This window comes from Anguilla rostrata, chromosome 5 (genome assembly GCF_018555375.3).
Source record: "Anguilla rostrata isolate EN2019 chromosome 5, ASM1855537v3, whole genome shotgun sequence".
NCBI lineage: Eukaryota > Metazoa > Chordata > Actinopteri > Anguilliformes > Anguillidae > Anguilla > Anguilla rostrata.
The window spans coordinates 26,025,082-26,041,164 of record NC_057937.1 but is presented as its reverse complement, the minus strand read 5'-3'; the positions used below and the strand labels follow the sequence as shown (position 1 = coordinate 26,041,164).

Below are 16,083 nucleotides of genomic sequence, written 5' to 3'. Positions count from 1 at the left end.
TCTGTGGAGCTTCAGTCATTTTTGGAAGAAAACGTGCATCCCAATGGCGATTTAATACCACTCTATTCCCAAATGTTCACTTCAAGAAACAATTCTTTGATCAACTTACTGACTGCATTGCCATTAACAAGGACTCGGTAGATGACCCACGTGTTTTATGGGAGGCAGTGAAAGGCTTCATAAGAAATAACTTCATTTTATTTGCATTTAATCTAAACAAATCATGGTTACATAGAATAAATGAATTGTAAAATAAATTGCTATTGTTAGAAGAATGAGAAATGCATTTGTCCACTTCACAACAAACCCTCCCTGAACATCCATCCATCATCTATACCTGCTTATCCTGGGCAGGGTTGTGGGGGGGTGCTGGAGCCTATCCCAGCATGCATTGGGCGAGAGGCAGGAATATACCCTGGACAGGCTATCAATCTATTGCAGGGCACACACACCATTCACTCACACACTCATACCTATGGGCAATTTAGAGTCTCCAATTGGCCTACCTGCATGTCTTTGGGCTATGGAGGGGCGGGGGTTCAGGCTCCACACAGGGGGGCCCCAAGCCGAGATTTGAGCCCATGACCTTCTTGTTGTGGGGCGAATGTGCTGCTCACTGCACCACCGTGCCGCCCCCTCCCTGAACACGATTTGGTTAAAGCAGAGCTGAATGATCTACTTAGGAATCGATCTGAATTCTTCATACACAGAACTCCGAAATATTATTACCTGAATGATGCTGAATGATGAAGTCAAGAACAGTTTGCTAATATCTCAGATATTAGAGTGCCAAATGGAGAGATGCTAACTGAACTATCTCAGAATTCCGTTCCTTCTATTCAGATCTATATAGTTCTAAAATCTCACACAATAAGACAAAGTCTACAGCCTTTTTAGAAAACATTCATATCCCTCAATTATCTTCATACTCAGATGCAGCCCTGAATGCATCAATATCTTTAACCGAACTTACAAATGCCTTGCAGGGCATGAACAAAGGAAATCTCCTGGGTCTGACAGCATCCCTCCGGAGTTCTTGCTAGCATTCTCATCCCGACTTGGCCCTCTCCTTCTGAATATAATTGAAGCTTCTATTAAAAATTTCTCAAGAGATGTTAACTCTGTTGTCAACTCACTACTCCTTAAAATAGTTAAAGACCCAACCGTATGTGCAAACTACCACCCTCTCACCCTCTTAAATGCACATGTTAAATTGTACATTGTTACGCTTCGACTCAAGCCCTTAATGACTCACCATGACCAGACTGGTTTTTATAAAATCTTGCTGACTGGAATTCTTGCTCTGCCCAATTCAGTATCACAAAAGGAACACGTCAGGGTTTCCCTCACTCCCCTTTGCAGTTTGCTCTGTCACTTCAGCCACTTGCTCAAGCTGTCCGTCAATCAGACAAGTATGCTCCCATTTGCATTTACAATACTAATCATCACATCTCACACTATGCTGATGACATATTACTGAAATGTATCTTAATCCTTACCTTATATACTTCAAATATTGATTTTAGCTTGATTTCAGGTTATAAAATCAACTGGAATAAGTAAGCATTGCTACCCTTAAACCAAGCTATGAAAAGCAGTCCTTTGCTGCCTAATATACCTGTGGTTCTACATTTTAAATATCTTGGTTTGGATATATGTAGCTTGTTACAAACTACAACATTAACAAATTTCATCAATATATTTAAAAACATGGAATCCGATCTAAGTAAATGGGCTAGACTGCCCAACTCTTTTCAATCACGTCTATCGACTATTAAAATGAATATTTTTCCGCGTATCAATTTTTATAGCTCTATACTTCCTATTACTCCGCCACCTGGATACTGGGAAAAACACCACACGAAAGTGTCAAAATTTATTTGGAAAGGCAAACACCCTCATCTCAAATTTTCCACACTGAAACAAGAAAAATGTGCAGGAGGCCAAGGTGTTCCCAATTTAAAATTTTACTTCTGGTCCTTTGTTTTACGTCCATTACATACATGGTTTAAACCAAATATATCGGTAGCATGGTGCCCCCTAGAGGAAAGTACGGTATACCCCCACAGGCTAGAGGACCTGGCATTCTCTGTAATATTCCTCTCAAGCACTCTAAACTAAAATTCATCTCTATAATTTCACATTTGATCTCAGTTTGGAGACAGGTGGAAAATCTGTCAAACAAAGCTCAAATGGCACTCATACTCTCCTTTGTTTCTCTCCTCATGGGGAACTGCCCTAACTTCTTTCCATCATGGTCTGACAAAGGAATACACACCTTAAAGGACGTAATGGCCAACTGTGCGCTCTGTGCATTTCAGTACTTACAGGCCCATTACAATCTACCAGGAACCTCATTTTTCTCATATTTACAACTTCGCTCCGGGATGCGTGCCTATGGAGTACCCTGGTGGGAGCCACAGCTGACATACAGCCTTCATCATATATTGACCAAATTAAATGCAAGGGGAATGGTATCCAAATTAAGCAATACACTGCTTCAATCTACATACAAACCAATAATTTCTAATGAAAATACTTCCTAACCCCAACTGCATGCTGTGCTCTCAGGGTGCTCCAGGTGCTTTTATTCATATGGTTTGGGATTGCCCCAAAGTCTTTGCTTTATGGAATTCAATTTCAACTACATTATCCATAATTCTCACCAAAGTTCCATGCTCACTGTCTGTTATTGCTTAATGATGACCCCTCAATATCACTGTCCCTTCAAGAGAGGCTATTGTGGCTTGCCGGTCGAACCTCAACAAAAAAAAAGATTGCACAACACTGGAAGCCCCCACACCCTTTACCATGGCGTCAATGGGCTCTCTCATTTTTAGACATTACTCATATGGAACGCACTATATCCGTAAGACATGGGACCAATGAATCCAATACAAAATTCTGGTCTGACATATTTTCTAGCATCACAGGGCTTTTGTAATTCTCTTTGAGGTCCTATGGGGGGGTTGGGGGAGGAATACCATACCTGTCTATCTGCTTTGCCTTTTTGTTTTGTTTTTTGTTGTTAATAATAATAATATAATAATAAACTTTATTTGTATAGCACTTTTCATACATGAAATGCAACTCAAAGTGCTTCACATTGTAGCAGATTGAATTTAAAATCATAGATAAATTAAACAAAATTGTTGTTTTGTTTCATTTTATTTATGTCTTATTGTCTTTGTCATTAGACAAAGACAATAAGACATTGTCTTTGTATAACAGTATAAAATAAAAACATTTGATCAGAAAAACATTTGATCAGAAAAAAACTATATCATATGATCACATCTCTCCAATCATGTACAAACTACACTGAACAAAAATATAAACACAACACTTTTATTTCTGCAGCCATTTTAATGCATTTAAATAATACCTCAAAGATTTTTTCTATGTGCACAAAGATCTTATTTCTCTCAAATTTTGTCCACAAATTTGTTTATATCACTGTTAGCTAGCATTTCTCCTTTGTCAAGATAAGCCATCTCCTGCACAAGTGTGGCATATCAAGATTCTGATTAAAAGCCATGATCACTACACAAGTGCTCCTTATGATGGGGTCAATAAAAGGCCACCCTAAAATGTTGAGTTTTTTGTTGTTCAACACCATGTCACAGATGCCTCAAGAGCTAAGAGATCATACAATTGGCGTGCTGGCTGCAGGAATGTCCTGTAGAGCTGTTGCCAGAGTAATGGGTGTTCATTTCTCCACCATAAGCTGCCTTCAGCGTTGTTTCAGAGATTTTGGAAGTTAGTCCAATAGGTCTCACAACCGCAGACCACCTGTAACTATGCATTACATTACATTACAGGCATTTAGCAGACGCTCTTATCCAGGGCAACTTACACAACTTTTACATAGCATTTATACATTTATACATTGCATCCATTTATACAGCTGGATATATACTGAAGCAATTCCAGTTAAGTACCTTGCTCAAGGGTACAACGGCAGTGTCCTTACCCGGGAATCGAACCTGCGACCTTGCGGTTACAAGCCCAGTTCCTTACCCACTGTGCTACACTCCGTCCATGCCATTCCAGGACCGCCACATCTGACTTCTTCACCTGCGGGATCGTCTGAGGCCAGCCACATGGATACCTGATGAAACAGTTGGTTTACACAACCGTAGAATTTCTGAACTGTCAGAAACCGCGGGGGGAAGCTGAGGGAAGCTCATCTGCATGCTCGACATCCTCACCGGGGTCTTGATTTGTCTGCAGTTCGGCGTCACAATCAACGTTAGTGGGAAAGAGCTCACCTTCGATGGCCTCTGGCACACTGGAGAATGGTCCTCTTCACTGATGAATCACGGTTTCAGCTGTACAGGGCAGATGGCAGGTAGCATGTATGGCATAGGGTTGGTGAGCAGTTTGCTGATGTCAGTGTTGTCAACAGAGTGGCCCATGGTGGTGGTGGGGTGTTGGTATGGGCAGACATACTATGGGCAGAGAACTCAAGTACATTTTATCCATGGAAATTTGAATGCACAGAGATATCGTGATAAGATCCTGAGGCCCACTGCTGTGCCATTCATCCACCGCCATCACCTGTTTCAGCATGACAATGCATGGCCCCATGTTGCAAGGATATGTACACAATTCCTCGAAGCTGAAAATGTCCCAGTTCTTCCATGGCCTGCATACTCACCAGACACGTCACCCATTGAGCATGTTTGGGATGCTCTGGACCGGCGCATACAACAGCGTGTTTCAGTTCCCACCAATATCCAACAACTTCGTACAGCTATTGAAGAGGAGTGGGACAATATTCCACAGGCTACAATCAACAATTTGATCAATGCGAAGGAGACGTGTTGTATTGCATGAGGCAAATAATAGTCACACAAGATACTGATCGGTATTCTGTTCATTTCATGGTATCCTCTTTTTTGGGGACTAACAAACGCATATCTGTACCCCCAATAACATGAAATCAATAGATATGTGCTTAATGAATCTAGTTCAGTTGACTGATTTACATTCATTACCTTTGACCTCAATAAAATCTTCAAAACGGATGTGTGTTGTATTTATATTTTTGTTCAGTGTACATTGACTGCCATTAAAATACAGAATACAACTCAAAGCCCTTCTACTAACCTACAGTGCACTCCATGGTTTAGCTCCGACCTATCTTACCGATCGTATCCTGGACTATACACCCACTTGTTCGCTCTGCTCCTCTTCAGCAAGACTTTAATCTATCACCCCATCTCACCACTCCACTCCTGGGCCCAGTATTGCAAAACCTTTCATCTAGATCAGAATTATCCAGATTTTGTAATCCCTTTTTTTTGTTATCCCAGATAAAATTGACCTTGTAGGTTTTGTCCTGGTTTTTCAAAGAATTTTCAGATATGATCATTCTGATCCAGATACCACAAGAACAGGATCCACTCCCAACTTCCCAACAGTGAAAATGTCGGGAAGTGTAAATCAGTTTGCATATTATTTATATTCACTTATCTGCATTAGTACACAATATATAGGCCAGAATTGCATAATTTGGCTGGGGCTGGTTATAACCATCTCTCTGGTCTAACTACTGCTGTATTTATTATTATTGTTTTGTTTTTTTAGTGTGCTTGCTGAAAGCAACACACTATATTGTTCTCTTGCAAACTTTTCTTGTTATTATTCCTCCTCCACCCGCTTTTTCGGCACCTTTTCGGCACCTATCTACTTTCACACCGTTAAGCTAGAAACACCATTTAAACTTTATTAAGTGCAGCTTTACATGCTGATGGCTGCTATGACTTTTTATTTTGATATCACTTATATCTTTTGACAGTATAGCAGCTCAAAGAGGCAAAAAATGAATGGAAGTCTATGGACGAAATATGCTTTTGATCACTACTTGCTCATTTTTTAAGCTACAGATTCAGTTGGAAGGTTAAACTACTCAGACTGACAAGCCTATTAACTGTGTGAACGGTCACCTTTCTACCATTTATACCTTTAATGGTATGAGGTCTTGAAATCCAACATGAGAACCATAAAGACTCAATTCAATGGATGTATATGGGAGATACACTTTTCTTGCCACCTATTTCCTCTTAACCCCTTAGCGCACAAGCCAAATTTTGCCAATCCTTTCCCATTTAGGGGGTACCCTATTTAAAGCTTTATAACTCCAGATGTGAACACCACAGAGACTTGAAAAATGGCTTAAATAAACAGATTAGTTTATATTCATCATTTTGGAAGAAATAAAGTGCCACAAATGCAATTGTTTTGACAAAAAATCAAAAATGAATTTGCACGTTTTAAGTTTGCAATGAAATGCGAGAGATTGCAAATATACAGCAGGTTAAACTACACATGTGCTAGATCAAAAACCTCTTGACCACAAGTTCATAAAAAAGGGTGGATATGTAGAACTACTATAGATGTATGAAGCAAAAACTAAGCAGTGTACCCAGCGTCTCCAAATCTATCCAAAATGTCTAAATTATGCATTGCTGTAAATCTCAACATATTCACGTATTTCATTACAAATCAACTGTTTTGACTCAAGAAAATCACAGTTGCATAATTTTCAAGTGGGAATTACAAGCTTTCAGTCAGTACAGTGGTCTAAATATCTAGGGGTCCAGAAGTATATCCAAAATCTTTCCAAAATTGAATAAAATGCTTTCTGTCCATTATAAAGCATATAAATGAGCCCCTTATGAAGGTTTAAGATGAAACATTGCTATCAGATTTAAAAAATAATGCAAACATATTGTCACACAATGCGGTACAGTACCTAAATGTGTAATAATTAACTCTTGTGTGTATTTCTATACCCTGTACTCTCGTATGTTTTCTTGTATGGGGATGGGACAACATGAAAACCATTTTCAACCGTCCACCACGTTTTGGCAATGTTCCAACTCTCACGTCATCACTGTTGCATGCTTCACAAATACTATTACACTGCCATCTAACGCTTACATTACAGTGTAAAATATCCACATTATATAACACCACTAATCTATTTAAAGATACTCAATTTCAAAAATAACGTATATAACCGAAATATTTTGAGCAGTAATACGTACATAGCAATGATGAAATCTCATCTATGTTCAGTAGATGGAGACAGAGACAGTATCAATGATACTGTTCTATTCGCTTCTGTTTTGCTCCAGAAAACGATGTCAGCTAGGTCTATCAGCAAACATATGGCTTAGCTATGTCCAGAAGTCCTCAATAATAATAGTATTACAAAATATCGTTGACCACGTTTCGTTAGGTGCAGCGTCTCTCAGAGTGAATGCGTAAGTGAATGCGATGCTAAGAATATTTTCTGTTACGCTGACCTATAAAACGCTATTCCAAAAGCAGAATTAGACATGTTATACATCGTTAGACAGCTTATACTCTCACCTACTGAATAAATGAATTGTCAGTCAAGCCAGACTGTAGTAAAAAGGGGCGACGACGCTGTAAACAACAGGTGTGGTATTATGCACAGTTATTTTGGAAGATACCCAGGCGTCACAAATGTGCGTATATTTCCCAAACAGATTGTCCAAGACAATACATGACCACGCAGTCCAAAAGGGACATCTCTACACGTAAAACCAACAGTAAGGTTGTATATTTATTCAATAGTTAGTCCCAGATATTGACTGTAGAATGACATGGTATCATTTTAAAAAACCTTTTCTTGTTTATTTTGTTATTCAGTGAGCAGCGTTTTCACTGTTGTATAGGCATATCTTAGGGCTATTGTCAGGTTTATCTTTATCTTGCTATGACGGAATATGATTTTTTAGTGGTGAAATAATATTTTTATGAATGCCCAGACAATATTGTCCATTATCTCAAGGGTGAGGGGTGTTTTCTAGATGAGACTGCAGGGAGGGGGTGCGTGTTAAATGAACGACCAGAGCGACAATGGTGGCACTGCGAAACTCCGTATTCGGCATAGTTGTCGTGTATCGTCTACTAATGAAACTAAAACAACGCGTTTCTGTTTTTAACTCATACTTTGGTTGCAGTAGCACCGAATGTCTGAGTTTAGTAATCTTGCCACGCCGGCGTGCCGACCACTAGGGGCTTTGCGCCAAGAGGTTAAACACAAGCTTTCAGCAAGCACACACATTTTCTTCAGAAAATGTACATTTTCTAATTTCCTCTGTGAAGCACTTTGGGTTTATGAAAAGTGCTATATAAATGTCATGTATTATTATTATTATTATTATTATTATTATTATTATTATTATTATTATTATTATTAATAATAATAATAATAATAATAATAATAATAATAATTAAATATCTCACTGGATTAAAAAAAAAGTCAAACACAAAATTGGTTTGTCAGCACACTACTGTTTTTATTAATCAAAAGTCCCTAAGTAAAATAGTGGTTGACTATAGCATCTCTCATTGATCGTCCAGCTGGTCCATCTGGTTGCAGTGCTGCCAGTGGTAGGTCAGGGCCATCTACTTGGGGCTGTGAATGATGACCTGTTCCATCACAGTGAGGAACCTTGCTTTCTTCAGTGATGTTATGAAGCACAATGCAGGCGAGAATGATGTTGCATGCTTGCTGTGGATCTACACGTAGGTAATTCAGACATGCAAAGCGCCTTTTCAACACCCCATTTAAGCATTCAATTGTGCTCCTAGTTCTTCCATGAGCGCAGTCAAATCTCTCCTCTACATCATTGTTTGCCATGGTAAGAGTGGGTATGCACTGTCACCCAATATGATACCATCTGGGGGATTTTGTTGGAGGTTTCTGAAAATATGGCTCTCCCTCAAGATCCTTGCGTCATGGACTGACCCTGGCCATTTCACAACACAGTTGGTTATGATGAGATTCTGCATTTCCCACAAGTTGCACATAGATGCTGTGCCGTTCTTTCCTGTTCACAAACTCCCATTCCCTCTTATGGGGTGCTTGGCTGTGGACATGAGTGCAGTCTATCACCCCAACAGTATTTGGCATTTCCCCATTTCATAAAACTTGAGCTTGATCTGCTTAGTTTGTTCTGGATTTGTTGGAAATTTTACAAACTGGTTGACAAGGCTGGCACAGAAGACACTCTGTGTACTACGGAGCTGACAGTGGATTTCTGGACACACACACATCATCTCCAATGACTTGGTAGAATGATCTACATGCGTAGAAGCGCAAAGCAATAAGTACCTGTTCCTCCACAGTCAATGCATAACTCCTATTAGTAGTGTGTTCCAGTCGTGGTTGAAGTAGACTGGCAATGAATGAATGTCAGCTGCACCAAATCTGAATCTTGCATACAGTTCATTTGTAAACTCCTGAAGTTGTTTTGGGCGTGCAATGTGCACCCTTTGGCTATATTTTCTCTTTTGCCATTGTAGACGGTGAACAATGGATGTCATTGTGTTGGAATGGTCCCTCGTTAGAACAACTGCTTTCAAGACTCCACAATTAACTTCCCAGTTCACACCTGAGCTCATTTAAGTGTGTGTCTTTAATACAGGTGGGCTTTGCAGGAGAGACAGACAGAAAGAGAAAATGGACATGCCAGCAAGTACTTCAGCAAGTACTTCAAAGGGAAGCAATTTCACCCTTGCTGAAACACATGCCTTGCTAGAAGGTATAAGGGCAAATTATGCCAATATAATGGCTAAACTTAGCACCTCAGTAACAGCCAAGATGAAACAACTGACATCACCAAGAGTGTAAATGCCACAGGGACTGGTCAATAAAGAACCCTGGAACAGGTAAAACTGCGCTGGAAGAATTTAAAAAAGAAGGCCACAAAAGACCACAGTGAGTCTCAAAACCCCTAAACAGGCAACAAACCATTTAAGTGGAGTGAGTTCACTGATGTCATTCTAGACATCATTGGTGGAGAAAGATCCCAGGCTCTATATAGCATTCAGTCAGTCTCACAAGGTGGTGAGTCTGGACTGTGTGGGACTGAGACTGAAACTCCAGACTCAAAGACGGCTAATGAGTTGGGAGAGCAATCTGTTATCCTCACTGTTGAGGCAGAGCCTGAAGACCCCCTGACCAGCGACAAACAACAGGAAGAGGACCCTCACTCTTCAGAGGTAGAACCGCCCCATAAGAGGCGACGTCTGGAAAAAGACCCCAAGAGTCAAGATGGCTATGGGGATCTGGTGAGGAAAGAAACTGAGAGAGCAGAGAAACAGATCTCTCTAGCGGAGGAGCAGATTAAACTGACCTTGCTTCAACAGAGGGAAATAAAACTTTGCATTCGCCTCTTAGAAGAGAGGCTGAAAGATGCTGGCATTGCACTTTTGGAGGAAGAAATGTGACATTCTTGTTCTTGCACCTACCCATTTTTCTAACAGCTTGGCCTTGGAGATTTTTTGGTGTTCTAATTGAAAATATTTTATTGGTTAATTATTTAATTTAGGATGGTCATTGTTTTGGAATTGTCTGAGTTACTTTAATATGCAAGCATTGAATAAAAGAATGATTAAATATGTGCCATGTGTCCTACATGTCTCTACATCCACCTTGAATCCATGCTGGATCCACGCTTCCAGTGGGATCAGGATTATCCTGATTTATAGCATTAAAACTATCCTAATCTCCACCTTAGAGTTTTGAAATACCCAAAAACAACATTTGATCTGGATTCTGGGTAGGATTGGATTACCAAATCCATATCCCAATTTTGTAGGATCAGGATCACATCTCCTGGTTTGAAATACCCAATTTTGAGATCCTATCCGGATCATTCTGATCTAGATTAAATGTTTTGAAATACTGGGCCTTGGAGATTGGGGTTTCTCCTGTGCAGCACCCAAACTCTGGAACTCACTCCCTCCCCACATCCATAACGCTGAGACTCTCCACTTTTCAGAAACATCTAAAAACTCACCTCTTCACATAAATTTTCACATAAAAAGGAAATAGCTTCCCCCATGGCACTCATGGGTAATTAGTCATCAAGTGTTTTTTTATTTATTTAAATACCATGTCCTGTATGTGCAGTTTTTAAAAATCTTTTTTAAGGTTTTTAATATCATGTCCTGTATGTGCAGTGTTTTTGTTTTTTTCTAACAGTTTTTAATACCATGTAATGTCATTTTTATATTTTAAAAACCATGTAAGGTGACCATGAATACTCAGAAGGGTGCCTGATCGTGAAGCGTTCCATATTTTTGTGCCCTACCTGAGGTCTGACTAATATTTTTCCAATGTTTGACTCTGTATTTTGGTCCTTGTTCCGACTCTAAATCCTGATCCTGTATCCAGGACAAGAGAGTGGTGCCCTGTGTGAGATCTGATATGTTTCTGTGGCTTTTTTCCACTTGTTTTTTTCATGTAATGAGAGTAAAATGTTTCCGAAAGGTGGCAGCAAGCAGAAAGGCCATTCATAGCAACTTAGGCCTACGTAGAACTTGGGAAATGCTGCGATATGATCGGTTAGTGGCAGGTTAGAAAACAAAACCGAACAGAAGATTGTCTGAAAGTGCAGGTCTAGCGGTCAACATCTGCTTGACCTTTGCCTGTAGTCCCCCTGGGGACAGCGAACAGCTGCCTAAAAACGCAGAGATGGCAGAAGTCCCACGCTGGGGTGTCTTCCTATGAAACCACTTTACGTAGCTGAAAGATTTTATCAATCAGTTACATTCTCTGCAAAATTGCAATAAGAGCGCCTGTTATCGAAAACAATATTTTATGGCACTTACGTGATCTTGCTCTTTGCCTTTAACTCGTAGAGGTCCCTCAGCATGTCCAATTTGTGTTTTCCAAAGCCAACAAGGTTTGCTCGCTCCTGGCCGGGATGGCTGGCCAGGTACCGCGCTTCCTCCTGCGCCTTGTGCAACCTGACTAACTCCACGAATCAGGGTAGGCGCAGGCGTAACGGGTGAGAGCATCCTTGTTGGCCATTTGAGGCCCCTTGGACACGTTGGTCTCCCACTCCCTCTGGTGCCAATGCACCAAGTGAATGCCGTAGCCCATGTCATTCCTCAAAAGCCACCGGAAGATCTGACCCTGGTACTTGCCAAACTCCATGGTGCATTGGCTCAGCACCAGTTTGCCGTTCCCAGGGTCACCTTCCGTGGAGATGACGTAGCCCCGCACCGCCTCCACCACCTCCAGGTTCCTTTGTCTGAACGAGGCTTTGCCTCCAGAGGCACCTGGGGGCCGAGAGCCTCAGCGCCTCTGAAGACTGCTTTAGGATCAGACTCCCCGAAGGGAATCTCCTAAAGATCGGATCTTCCCTGATTGATGGAAAAGGTATTCATTAATAATTGACCTGGTCAGACCCTGGTACTTTCCAAACTCTAACGGTGCTGTGGCTCAGAATTAGTTTGGAGTTCCCCGGAGACGATTTATGGAATTAAAGCATGCACTCCCACACTCCCATGATGAGGGGGAAAATATGCTTTTCACAAGGTTCTTAGACACGGGAAATGACATGGAGTATTTCTGCAAATTTTTTGGTATTTTGATTGGTTTGTGGCAGTCATTCCACTCCCTTGAGCATTCGTGAAGTTTCCAGAGGCTTCACTAAAGAGTCTAGAAACGAAATTTTGTTGAATTCCCAATCAATTTTTGAAGATGTCTTCAATTTCCAATTAAATCCCAGAGCGGGTATTTAAGCAGAGTATTGAAAAGTCACTTAAGTCTGCATAAAATACAGTTTAAATACAGTTAAACAGTATTCACATTTAAAATGCTGTTTGTAATGTGCTTGAAGTATTTCCAAATAATAATGCTTTTTTTATTTAAAGTATTTTCAAATACTTAAAGTGCTACAGAATACCCACCCCAGGGAAGGGGCCAATTTTGTTCCCAAGGACTCAAGACCACAGATGGATATTGTGGTACAGCTGAGATTCAAATTGTCATCTCAGATGCAAGACACCTCACTAGTACAATACAGTGACTGAAGTAGATTTGCCACTTGGTGCAAGACAGGATACAACTGTTCCATGTTATATATTATTTGTCATTTCTGTTGGTTGTTAAATGAATTGCTTGAACAAAATAAATATAAAAATGCAATAAATACAAAATATTCCAATATTTTCTTTTCAATTTTTCATTAATCTGTTTAATAAAACCCAAAGTAATGTAAATAAGACAATTTAAAAGTCTACACAGCAAACAGAAGACACATATCAACTAGAAACCTTGACTGCACCACTTTCATACAAACAATATATATACTGTATTCGACTTTTAAGATAGTCTTCTTTATGAGGACCAAAATTTTATATACAATGTACGAACAACAACCAAGGGGTTTTCTTCATTCTCGAAATTCCACCACATTCCACAATTTTATTTATTTTCATAGTTGATTCTAAGAAGGCAGAAGTGAGACGTAGCATGTCCCTTCTTTATTATTATGGTGCACATCCCCTTATTCTTTTGCCCATTCTCCTACATATGTACATAATCAGTGATTGTATCTATATTTATGTTTATATATTTGACTCGCTCTGTTTTTGTTTAACCAACGCATTTTTCATTCAAAAATGTTTTCCAAAAAACAAAAAAAAAGAAGAAATTTAACACAACAAGAGTGAGTCCTTCTCAGAGTTTAGACAAATGTTAAGCCCTTATCTATTTTCACAGTACGAAAGAGTGTTATGGCTGTAGTACAGGAGTTTGCTGGTATGTCCTCTAACTCCGCCATCAGACCCCTGCAGCTCATCCAGAATGCCGCAGCTCGCCTGGTCTACAACCTCCCCAGACATTCCCATGTCACCCCCCTGCTCACTGACCTCCACTGGCTGCCTGTTATGGCTTGCATCAAATTTAAGACTTTGGTGCTTAAATACCAGGCAGCTATGGGGTCAGCACCAGGATACATCCAGTGGATCATCAGACCCTACACACCAGCCAGACCTCTCCGTTCTGCCACCTCTGGACGCTTGGCACCTCCCCCTCTTCGTGTCTGTACTTCCCGTTCGCATCTGCTGTCTGTCCTGGCCCCTAGCTGGTGGAATGACCTTCCCGTGGCGGTCAGAACAGCAGAGAATCTAATTACCTTCAAGTGCAGACTAAGAACTCATCTCTTCAGGCTGCACCTCTCCCCACCCCTCCCTAGCCTCTAGTTTACCTCAATGTACCTAGTTAGGCTAATGCGATCATGTTAGTTTTGTATTTGGCAGGATTGTTTTGTCTGATTCTGATTAGGCAAATGTGATTTCAGTGCTAGTTTTGTACTTTACAGGACTGTTTGTTTGTTTGCTGAACAGGTTACCCTACAGGGTTGGAGTCCTGATCTGTGGTCACTTCTGGCACTACAATCTTCACTCTAGTGTGTTTTTCTGCACCTCTGCACCTTGAACTAATGCACTTGTTGTACGTCGCTCTGGATAAGAGCGTCTGCTAAATGCCTGTAATGTAATGTAACTCGGCAACTGGAAGATGCACATTCCATTTGGTTATACAGTATATTCATAAACAATGTGTTGAAGGGACACGATGCAGAATTTTTATGTTGAAAATATTCTAAAATAACCATGTTGTCATATCTATGATGCACTGGCAGTCTCCGTCTTTGCACATGTAATCAACAAATTAAGAGATTTGCCTGATTCCACGGTAGAACTTGAACCCAGGCCTCCCCCTTGTCCATACATTTCATGGGCAAACACAGTCAGATAAAGGAAAAATCGCCCCTAACCAAGGGCAACTTAGTTGTTTTTGAACCTGGGGGTTGTGTCATCAGAGTATCGTTACGGTAACCTGCAACGAGACCTTAGCTTTACCGCACATTTCCTTTGCTTCACTAGCAAACTAGCAGACTACAATCGCTACACACACGTTTGCCAAATCCGTGCTCCTCTGCCTGTATTACTTCCTCTAAAATGTGTTAGAGACATTTCTGTGCCTGCAGCATTTCTGTGAAGGGAGGAGAGTGTGTGGACACAGAGACTGTGGGGTGGGATCAGGTTTCGGCAGAGGTGGAGGTGAAGAAGTACAAGTACAGTGAAGCAAAATGACAAGCTGACAGAGCTCGTTAAAAAACCAGAGACAACCCTGGAATTGCTTTTCCTCAATGACGACAGCTGAAGTTCACAAAAGCATTCTGTTGAACCAGTAAGTCTAGTACGTTAGGTAGCTAGATAGCTGAAGTCAGGTACTCGGGGTGAGAGGGCAGGGTTGAAGACGGAGGACCACAGCAAGGCTAAAAAATTCTGCATAGTATACCTTTAACTGTTCAAACGGGTTGCAGATTCAAACCATTTTTACAATCATTACTACATATTTTTCACGTGAACTGTATTTTACAGAATATTTACCTGTGAACGTGTTTAAATGCAGTCTGCTGTTATTGATCCTGCCTATTTGATATATTTGTAATAATAATGGTTGAAAGTGTTTGTGTAGCAGCGGCCTGCAGCAATGCCAGATACAGGACGTGCAAACAATGGTTGGCAAATTTATGCAATGTGCAGAAAAGTGGCGGGGATACGCATGGTGATTATCCCTCACAAATAAACAGTGTCTCAAAAATAGAAAATGTAGCTGCAGGCAGAAATTCCTGGGTTCTAAGCACCTGTTAGTCTATCCAAGTCTTCCTGTTGATGGGATATACATACAACAACTAGGATTAATGTACTGCAGCATGTCTCTTAGTCACAGATGTAGCATTTTAGACTTAAGACTAACCTTTTCAGCACTAATAGCAGGGAGAAGCTTAAGCTGGTGAGGAATAGAGATCTGAAAATGTCAGTTCCACAAATTTCTTGAGATATGATGCTCTACCTGACATCATGTTGGCAATAAAAAAAGAAAATGTTGGGGGGGAAAAAAATGGCAGGTGATACCAAACTTACTCCTAGTCTGGCAAAAACAGAATTTTATGGCATAGATAAAATACAAAATTTATACTTTATGACATGAAAGATTAAAATGTTTGACAATCCTTTTAGTAAAATTCTCAAATTTGACCACACAACGAAATTTGTCCTAGTGGCTGAAGCGCAAATTCCATAAATGCAGCATGCACTCAATTTATCACAGCATTTAAAATAAGGGGGTCACATTTTCTTTGCCTTCATTTTCCTGAAGAATCTCTCATCTTTCTCACTCTGGAAAACAGACTCTGTCCAGCACTATATATGGGCATTTACCTGCATGTGAAG

General features: G+C 40.4%; 1 pseudogene; it reads right to left on the bottom strand.

Annotated features, from left to right (window-relative positions):
- Positions 1-8,297: 8,297 nt before the first annotated feature.
- Positions 8,298-15,969, bottom strand: LOC135255005 (putative nuclease HARBI1; annotated as a pseudogene).
- Positions 15,970-16,083: the final 114 nt, after the last annotated feature.